We start from the raw sequence: 10,000 nt of genomic DNA on the forward strand, positions 1-10,000 counted from the left end.
CACCTCTGAATGGCTCAAGAAAAACTAAATTAAGGTTTTGGAGTGGCCAAATCAAAGTCCGGACTTAAATCCAATTGAGATGCTTAAACAGTCCATTCATGCTCGAAAACCCTCCAATGTGGCTGAATTAAAACAATTCTGCAAAGAAGAGTGGGCCAAAATTCCTCCACAGCGATATGAAAGACTCATTGCCAGTTATCGCAAACACTTGATTGCAGTTGTTGCTGCAAAGCGTGGCACAACCAGTTATTAGATTTAGGGGGCAATTACTTTTTCACATAGGGCCAGGCAGGTTTGGACAGCTGTTTTCCCGTAATAAAAGAAATCATCATTTAAAAACTGCATTTTGCATTTACTTGCATTATGTTTGTGTAATATTAAAATTAGTTTGATGATTTGAATCTTTTAAGTGTGACAAATATGCAAAAAATAAAAAAACAGGAAGGGGGCAAAAACCTTTTCACACCACTGTATATTAAAGTTACACAATATTAACTGGCCATTGTACTGATATTCAGTACAGTGGAGTCTTACTGAAATACACTGAGGTTGAGTTGCTGTTATTCCTCAGGACAGCGGAATGCAGAATCAGCTGACAGAATGGACCGTGAGCCAGAACTGCTGCCTGCTGTAAAACACATTCTCTCGCTCACTGAGTAACTCACACACTCGCTTTTCTCTCTCAGGTAGAAGGGAAGTTTTTCATGTAACCATATGTTTTAGTCTATGGGGAATAAGAGATTTTGGGCAGTATATAAGCCATGATGAGGCAGCAGAAATCCTTTCTGTCTCATCTATGAAAAATGGAATGGGTGCCATTTGAGCCTGAAAAGGACAGGAAAAAATTATTAAGCTTTCAAATTTTTATTTGTTTTAAACATTTCATTTGTAGAGGTTATGGCTTTCAAGAAAATCATGTTTTTCCATCTCAGGAACTAGGTACCAAAACTTATTTTCATACCAGGCAAACTCTGGTAGTATCACTTAGATTCTTGTGAAAAAAAAAAAAGTGAATAAAAAAATGAAATAAAATAAAATAATAAAACCCATGACATTTCTCTTTCCACACGTTTTATAGAATGAGCATTCAGTTCTATTATATTCAAAATGTTTTGGGGTTGATTGTATATCAGCAAGCCAAATATGAGGCCACAGGTTTAAGGGGGTAAAACAAAGACATAATCTACTGTATATCAGTATTATTTTGGTATATATGTTTATTAATATTTTGAATTTTGAAGTTTTTGCTTTTATATTTTCCATTTTTGTTTTAAAATATGTGATTATATTTTTGTGTGTTTTGTCAATTTTATTAGCTTTTGAATTTGGTCATTTTTGTCTATATAGTTGTAATTAATCTTATTTCAGTTTTAGTTTGTAATTTTAGTACTTAAATTAAAAATGTTGCCTTGGCTTGCCTTGTTGACTTTTTTCTTAATAATATTTGATATTATTTAAACTACCTGAGTAGCTACCTGATATTTATTTTTATATAATAAATGAAAGATTTAGTTTTAATTAAGAAAAAAATGTTTACCACTATTGCAAAGTTAAAGCTCTCAAAGGGCACCAAATCCAGGGAATGGTTACTGCACTCCATTTCAGTGTTCAAAAACAAAGCCAAATATGCACCAGTGCAATCTATGCAGTCTTTTATGTCCAATCAATTTCCTAATCTCTAACTATGATCTGAATACTTTATCGGCACTAATAGATGGCCTCAGATGACTTTCATTGTTCCAGCTGGACACTGATGCTGGTGGTTTATATCACTGCAAACACTGGCCAGGACTAGAGGTGCACTAGTTCGTTTGTGAGCGCATGTGTCAGATTCCAAGCCCATGTCCTCTCGTTCTGCACACTTTCAGCCTTCACACCATCCCTATACTATTGCTGCAAAGCGTGGCACAACCAGTTATTAGATTTAGGGGGCAATTACTTTTTCACATAGGGCCAGGCAGGTTTGGACAGCTGTTTTCCCGTAATAAAAGAAATCATCATTTAAAAACTGCATTTTGCATTTACTTGCATTATGTTTGTGTAATATTAAAATTAGTTTGATGATTTGAATCTTTTAAGTGTGACAAATATGCAAAAAATAAAAAAAACAGGAAGGGGGCAAAAAACTTTTCACACCACTGTATATTAAAGTTACACAATATTAACTGGCCATTGTACTGATATTCAGTACAGTGGAGTCTTACTGAAATACACTGAGGTTGAGTTGCTGTTATTCCTCAGGACAGCGGAATGCAGAATCAGCTGACAGAATGGACCGTGAGCCAGAACTGCTGCCTGCTGTAAAACACATTCTTTCGCTCACTGAGTAACTCACACACTCGCTTTTCACTCTCAGGTAGAAGGGAAGTTTTTCATGTAACCATATGTTTTAGTCTATGGGGAATAAGAGATTTTGGGCAGTATATAAGCCATGATGAGGCAGCAGAAATCCTTTCTGTCTCATCTATGAAAAATGGAATGGGTGCCATTTGAGCCTGAAAAGGACAGGAAAAAAATTATTAAGCTTTCAAATTTTTATTTTTTTTAAACATTTCATTTGTAGAGGTTATGGCTTTCAAGAAAATCATGTTTTTCCATCTCAGGAACTAGGTACCAAAACTTATTTTCATACCAGGCAAACTCTGGTAGTATCACTTAGATTCTTGTGAAAAAAAAAAAAGTGAATAAAAAAATGAAATAAAATAAAATAATAAAACCCATGACATTTCTCTTTCCATCACAATTGTGAGAAATCGCGATTGTAAGAAAATAGTATTTTTTCCCCTCAGAATTGGACTTTATAAATTGAAACTGCGAGTTTATATCTTAGAGTTCTGACTTTAAAACTTGCCATTTCTAGCTTTTACCATGCAATTCAGAGTAGAAGAAAAAACAAGATCAAACTGCTCCCTGTTATATTTTTTTCTTTGTGATAGAACTCTGGGCTTTTCCAGTTTTCCAGATAAAGTCCACATAATAAATGCATAAATTTTTGATTAGCCCTGAGTCTTGTCAGATTTCAGATATCTGGCGTCTTAGAAACCAAATCTAAGCCGCAAGCCAAACCTCTCTTTAAACTGAGGACTGTTGGTCCGCCACATTCTGGTGTTCTTGTTTCAGAATGATGCTGATCTGACATGAGAAACTACTGCCAGGGAAGACCTGCAATATAGTCTATGAAGAGAAGATTAGTACGGTACACAGCTTTTGGCCTTCAGATAGAGGTCAGGACAATAGCTGCACTCATGATCCAAACTACAGTACGTGCTATTAAATAAAAAATGTTTACTTTTCACTTGTCACAAAACATTTCTAGGGAACGAAGCAAGCCAATTCATCCGAAATCCTACAAAATCTCAAGCAAGACTCGCCTTCCTTGGATTTCCTTTGTTTTCCTATTTGTGTAAGAGTGCATGGGTTTCATTCAGATCAAAAACAAAGTTATAAAACATCAATCTGTTAATAGCTGGAGGGAATTGACGGAGGAACATTCACAGGTCAGGTTGCGTCTGTGACTGTTTAATGAATCAAGCTGCTCAGGAAAGTTCCAAAGAAAAAGAGAGACAAGAGGGTTGTGAGGGTCATAAGATTAATGCATGGAGGTAAAAGATGCTCTGCAACTAAACAACTCTGAGAAGGGAAAACTTAAAAATTAGTTTCAAAATGGAACAAAACTAAATAAGTCTAATGATTGAATTGAATGAGTCTAATGATTCATTCATTGACTGAATCATAAACGGTTAAAGCGGTTCTTCACTGTAATTTAAAATGTATTGAAAATGTCACTGTGTTATGTGTACTGTACTTAAGTCTTGTTGGACTTATTTAAACTTGTTTTTTTTCACAAAAAATTTGCTAAATATGTTCACAATAGTTTTCCTGGAAAGAATGGTACTTTAATATATGTGTGTGTGTGTGTGTGTGTTAAATATATTTCTTTTGTTTAATATTTGTATTTTTCTCAGAAAATTACAGAAAAATGTCAAATACCCCATTTATTAAATACCCTACCATTAATTTACCAAAAATGTTATTGTTTTTGTTGAATAATTTTAGTGTCACAAAAAATTTGCTAAATATGTTCACAATAGTTTTCCTGGAAAGAATGGTACTTTAATATATGTGTGTGTGTGTGTGTGTTAAATATATTTCTTTTGTTTAATATTTGTATTTTTCTCAGAAAATTACAGAAAAATGTCAAATACCCCATTTATTAAATACCCTACCATTAATTTACCAAAAATGTTATTGTTTTTGTTGAATAATTTTAGTGTTCTCAGAAAAATTCAAAATAGGCATGTAATAATGTTTCATACTTTATTAAGTACCCTAACTTTTCATGCTTGGAAATCACAATTTAAGAAAGAAGAAAAGGAAAACTAACGTTAATTTACCAAAAATGTTATTGCTTTTGTTTAATTATATTAATAATAATAATAATAATCATTACAAACCAAATACTAAATCATCTTGTATTTAAAGTGAATGAGGCTCTAGAAATGTACAGACCAAGCTGGATAAAGACTCTTGCACAACAGCAGGTGTGGTAAGCAGCAGCCTGAATCCACACTTATATTTATCCAAAATCAAATAAAAAATTGTTGAAGCCACTTGACTTTGTTATTATTGCATATCAAAATAAAGGAGAATGCATATAAAATCCTAAATAATTTCTTAAATAAAGTAATTATAATAACTAAAAGTAAGTTATCTGGTTTTACAATGTTTTGACTAATGAATTTCCTTGAATTTTCCAAAACGTTTTTGTTATTGGAAAAATTATTTTAGTGTACTCACAAAGAGCACTTGCTGATCAAATATTTAACACCCCAGGATAACTAGAAAAAAAAGTAAATATAGAAGTGTCCATAATGTTTCATATTTCATTAAAAACCTTAATTTTTTTTATTTAATCGTTTTAGTGTACTAAAAAAATTAATTCAAAATAAAAGTTTTGATATTTTCTCATATTTTATCACAAACCCTATGCTTTATCACTATATATATATATATATATATATATATATATATATATAACATTAATTTACAAAAAATTTTATTGTCTCTGTTTAGTATATTAATTTAGGACCAATTATTGTTCAAATATTAAAATAATCAGTAATTAAATAATTAAGTAACTGGAGCTGGAAATGGAATATGAAAACAAATAAAAACTAATAAAAACATACATACATCTCCAAAACATTTGAGGAACATCAAAATATTTCACACTCCAAGATTCACAATAGAAATAACCATCATTTTTAATAATTTTATTAAATACCATTTATTTTTGTCAGGCCTGGAAATTACATTCTAAAAATTATTTAATAATTACATGTTTTTTTTTTCAATCAATGGAAACTGCACAATATAGGCAAATGATGGATAAAAAAATAAGAAAGAAAGAAAGAAAGTTAGTCTTTCTTTTGACTAAGTTGATGAGTTGCATCATCAAGGAACATGATTAGACAAGAAACGTCTAGCATGAACTGATATTATTTTCCTTTCCATGTACACTCCCATTCAGATCAATATCAATACTTAGAGCAATATTTCAAGTCACTCATTTTATTTATTTTCCCCCCTGCAGCACACATTATATATGTACAGCACTCACCTCTCTCTCTCTCTCTCCTGGCCTCTCTGTCTTCGGTTTATCTCTCTCTGAGTGAGAAGTGAGGGAAGAAGATCCAGAAGACAGAAGGAGAAATGTAGTTAAAGGCTTCAGGCAGCATGGTTTCCACTTTTATGGGCAGGCAGGAGGGACAAGGCAACTCCTCAAAGGAGGTGGGCAGAGGAAAAAGAAAGAAAGAGAGAGAGAAAAGCGATCACATAAGCCTCCACCAGGGCGTTGATGCAGTCGCTATGATGAGGTTCCTTTATGACAGTTACCCACAGTCGACTGCATTTAATTATTCAAGCCATTTAAAAACTTTAAAAAAAAAATACACAGTAAATAAACTAAAATAATTTGACCAACAAGGACTGTTATTGATGTTTAAGCTGACTTACGTCAGTTTGTTTACTACCGTAATGTACAAAATAACAGACTAAAATATTTATTAAGATATTTAGAGTATTAAAACCAAGAATGTGCAGCCATTCAATAGACTTTAGTCAGGTTAGAAGCCATACTGAATTTAAAGGAGTAGTTCACCCAAAAATGTATTAATGCGAGTTTCTTTCTTCTGCTGAGCACAAAAGAAGATATATGTAGGATGTTACAAAACAGTTGCTGGTAGCCTTTGACTTTAAATAGATTTTTTTCTTTCCCCATTCTATGGAAGTCAATGGCTACCAGCAATTGTTTGGAAACATTCTTCAAAATATCTTCTTTTGTGTTCAACAGAAGAAAGACTCTCTTACAGATTTGGATCAAGTTGAGGGTGAACAAATGACGACAGAATTTACATTACATTTTTTCCCTTTAAAGTGGATAACTCTGTGAGGGACAGACTTACACTCTTTAAAATGGCACACGCTGTATAAAGGTCCTAGATCACATATTTTTCCACGTACAGCTTTCAAAACTGCTGTATGGAGTTGTTGTCTACTGAATTTATTTATTTATTTATTTGTTGTTTGTTTGTTTGGAAAGATTTAATCAGCTGAATAATCAGTATGTTGTTAAATGTCCATTACATGCACTGTACTTCTATCCCTGCACACACTCATTTTGATTACCGTGAAAAATGTAATATGGCACTACCCAGGTCTATAGGTAGCAGTAAACAAGTTTCTGAACATATTCGGTTGCAAACAAGGCCACAAGAAGATAAAACTCACCATTGAGAGTGTAATATTGATTCTATACAACAGACATTTGTATGTAGAACTTACATTTTAGACACAGTATTGTCTATTAATTTGTCTATTTTTACTACTTCAGTAATGATCATATCTTCCAGTTATTCATCTCCACTCCAGTGGTGTTGTTTTGTTCCTGAAGGCATCGAGTGTTTTGAATAAATTGTTTGAGTAAATGATTCAATGACTCACTCTTACGCTCTGAATGAATCCGTTGGTACGTCTGAAATCGTGTACTGTAAGCACTACATTTACATTTTAACTTACTTCGCGACTGGGGAGTAACAGAATACATGTAACTACATATTTCATTTAAACATTCATGTAAACAGCAGTTGGTGATTTTCTGACTCTGACACTGTGCAAAAGCTTCCTAAGCTACAGTACTGTTCTCCAGAAAAATCCTCCAGGTCCCACACTTTCTTTGGCTTTCCAGCATCTTCTGCATATTTGAACGCTTTCTAATAATGACTGTATGATTTTGAGATCCATCTTTTCACACTGAGGACAATTGAGGGACTCATACACTGTTACAAAAGGTGAAGACATTCACCGATGAAGCTCAGGAAGAAAACACGATGCATTAAGAGCAGGGGGTGTAAACTTTTGAAGAGCATTGCTTGTTTGTTGAAAGATCATATTTTTTTCATTTAGTACTGTTTCCCAGCAGACAAACTAAGTACAATTGACCCTGTTCTTCCCATTAATTTTTTTTTTTACTGTAATTTTTTTTCCTTTGAAGGGATAGTTCACCCAAAAATGAAAATTCTGTCATCATTTACTCACCCTCATGTCGTTCCAAACCTGTATGAGTTGCTTTCTTATGCTGAACACAAAAGAAGATATATTCCCTTTAAGAAATATTGTGGGAAACTGATATGCAGAGGAAAACCAAGCCCTTTGTTTGGCAGATGTCATTTTTCTCTAGAGGACATTTAGTGTTAGATACCTTATTAGTATTTCAAAGTATTTCGATTAAGTTACAAAACTTGTGTAATCTAGTGAAATACATTACAAATTAATGTATTTTTAATGTATTTTATAATCAGTAGTGAAATACATTCTAAATGTATCCTTCCCAACCCTGAGTATGATGAGTAGTATGAATAAAATTCGGACATACTACATCCGCCATGTTGTTACTATCATGTGACCTACCAGCGTGTGTTGCGTAACTTCACTGCCATTCATAAATCCTCTCCTGTGACCTCATGGATAAAGTGTCTATCCACTGCTAGAAGGGATACAGTTACGGCCGCAAAATAATTAATTAAATTTGCTATCTAGTAGATTGTGTTTTATTAACGTCCACACTACCCCAACCCTAAACCTAACCTTACAATAATGCAAATACAGTAATTAATTGTTGTTCAGAGTGACAAAAATGATGCAATATTGACGTGCGCATACCCAGTAGGACAATCTGGCTGTAGAATCTGTAGGTCAACCAGGTACTTTCACCTTCAAATGAATTCGGACATGCTATTCTTTTGGCCAGAGGCGGCAAAGGTAGGTGACAGCCTTGGGCCCCCAAAAGCTAAGGGCCCCCTAAAATGCATTTCAGAGATGTGTGTAAGTGCTGACATGCGAACGGTTGCTGTTTACGGTGTTTATTACCAAGACAACTATCTGCGTGTCCACTTTGAATGTTCTTCTTGTGTATCATGCTTGTAGCAAATAAAAATATCTGAAGACTGAAGCTGTAAATATTGAGCAACAGTGCGTATTATATGTGTATTGTTTTAAATGCCACTTACTCTTTTATGAGAAGAACCCAAGTAGAGGACGCATTCACTTGGTTGATATAATCCTTGTGTAAATGTATAATTTCCTTTTCAGTTTTTTTTTCAGTTTCATTTAAATTTGTAGTTAAAATAAAAATAAATGCATTTTAAAGTTTAGAATTAGACAGCCTTTGGAGAGTGTAGGCAATTGGGCTGAGCGCAGGCACATATAGGCTTACGCTGGTAACTCATCAGTGGACTTTCCTCATCAATATAGGCTTTATTTTTCACACTTTTCTCATTCTCACTAATTCAAGTTTTTATATGAATGAATCTTGACTGTCTTGAGAAAAGTTTCGATGGGATTTTCATTTTATCTGTAAAGTAGCGTTTATGAGCGCAGCGCTGCTTTGTTTACAGTCGTTACCGTGGAAACCACTATATTTCTTACATTCCAAAAGTGCCTCCTGCTGGCAGAGAATGAATATTCATTTTCAATAATCCAGTCTGCCGTTTTTGTTCAGACCAATAAAAAAAATCCACCCATAACCCCGTTTTAAATCAATACAATAATTTACACTTCTGTCTCATCTCTTTAAAAAATGGTTTAATGGCTCAATTGTGAGATTTATTCTTTTATAATTTATTTGGGTTTTATGAAAACCTGTATCTCAAATGTAAATCAATTGCTATTTCGTCATCCCCAACATTAAAGAAAGCCATTATAACATGTACATGAAAAATTTAGAAACATTGGACACATCTAGGTGGCACCACTGTGCAGCAGCAATCATCACAACAAAAAAGGAACCTCAAGGTTGATCTAGGTAAATGTGTGCAAATGTACAGGGCCCCATTCTTATATTTTGCCTGGGGCACCCAATTCATTAAATCCGAACCCTGCTTTTGGCACACCGTTTTTTTTTTTTCTTTCTTTCTTTGTAAACTATAGGGAAGTATTTGATTTCAAATGTAGCAAGTGTTTATAAATGAATCGGCTCAGTGAATGATGCATGACGTGGTTTAATTCATAGTACCATACTATTTCAGCCATATATGACAGAAATAGAAAGAGTAATACACTATTACGAACTCAAGTCAGTTGTTTTTTGGTTCCTGAACGTTTGCATGATTGGCAACTCACTCATAAAGACAGTCCTTTGTTGCCACCTACTGGTGTAATGATGTAACCAAAAGAAAGCGTCATTACAAAATCCCCACATCCCTATATTTGATCATATTAATCTAAACTACCTATATGTGCATCCATTTTAAAGCAGGTATTGCATGTTTTCAGAGCTCCAGAAATTATGCTGTTATTTATGTTCTGTTTCCTGCTGTGCGATGAAATGACTTTAATCTGTGAGATTGGCAGCTGAATCCAGTGACTCACCCTAGCAGGTGAATGTAAACCTCAGGCTATTCCTCTGTTCTTGTGCTTTTGGACAGTGTCAGTGGACAGCTGT

The 10,000-nt window shown here is 33.8% G+C and overlaps 1 protein-coding gene across 1 annotated transcript in view; it reads right to left on the reverse strand.

Annotated features, from left to right (window-relative positions):
• LOC107571642 (collagen alpha-1(VIII) chain-like) overlaps window positions 1-5,701 on the reverse strand; it is a 17,836-nt gene extending 12,135 nt beyond the window's left edge. Inside the window, exon 1 of the mRNA XM_016257977.1 lies at window positions 5,621-5,701. The gene's annotated coding sequence lies outside the window, so the exon portion shown is untranslated. The remainder of the gene's footprint in view (window positions 1-5,620) is intronic.
• Between the last annotated feature and the right edge of the window lie 4,299 nt (window positions 5,702-10,000).

Source organism: Sinocyclocheilus grahami, unplaced genomic scaffold, assembly GCF_001515645.1.
Source record: "Sinocyclocheilus grahami isolate Dianchi unplaced genomic scaffold, SAMN03320097.WGS_v1.1 scaffold1624.1, whole genome shotgun sequence".
Classification (NCBI taxonomy): Eukaryota; Metazoa; Chordata; class Actinopteri; order Cypriniformes; family Cyprinidae; genus Sinocyclocheilus; species Sinocyclocheilus grahami.